The sequence below is a fragment of the Octopus bimaculoides genome, chromosome 27, assembly GCF_001194135.2.
Source record: "Octopus bimaculoides isolate UCB-OBI-ISO-001 chromosome 27, ASM119413v2, whole genome shotgun sequence".
In the NCBI taxonomy this organism is placed as follows: Eukaryota; Metazoa; Mollusca; class Cephalopoda; order Octopoda; family Octopodidae; genus Octopus; species Octopus bimaculoides.
The window spans coordinates 20,943,193-20,943,995 of NC_069007.1; positions in this window are offsets into that span (position 1 = coordinate 20,943,193).

An 803-nucleotide genomic window follows, 5' to 3' on the forward strand; every position below is an offset into this window, starting at 1 on the left:
ACCAATTCCATTGTATTGCCTGAGCCGTTTAACATTCAGATTATTTTGTCAAATGCAATGCTTATTTATTCACATCGTTCGAAATTAATCATGCATTATTTTGTAGCTTTGAAATTTTTATGTTGTGATTATTTTTAGGATGACATTGTAGGGTAGGTGTGAGAGACCAGATTTTGCCAGATTTGGCCAGTTTCAACATAAAACAGTCACAGTGGGACTGAACCTGGAACCATGTGGTTGGGAAGCAAGTTTCTTACCACACAGCCACATTTACATTTCAAACACCACCTTAATAATGACAAAACTATTTCAGTAAATTATTCATTATTTTCGCAATTAATTGCAACAAAGACACCATATTTGAACAGAAATATCCTTGTCATATGATTTAGCTTCCAAATCTTTCCATCATGTTTGTCTTTTCACATTTGGTATCAACATAGCCAAAACTCCCTCTAGTTCCATCGTGTAAGCTTCTTGTCTTAAAACGATCTAAATTAAAACACTTTATCATGATTTCTTGATAATTTCATATTCTAAACACCAAAATATATTCACAACAGAATTATTTACTCCATTTTTCAGGCAGTGGTGAATGTACCAAAAAAAAAAAAAAAAATGAGTTAACCACAGAAAAGAGTTAAAACATGATGACCTAATTAATAAAAAACTCGGAATCGTCATCGTCGTCGTCGTCGTCATTGTCGTCATCATCATCATCATCATCATTACCACCGCCGCTGCCTCTGTGGGGCACTTTGGGCAAGTGTCTTCTACTAAAGCCTTGGGCTGACCAAAGCCTT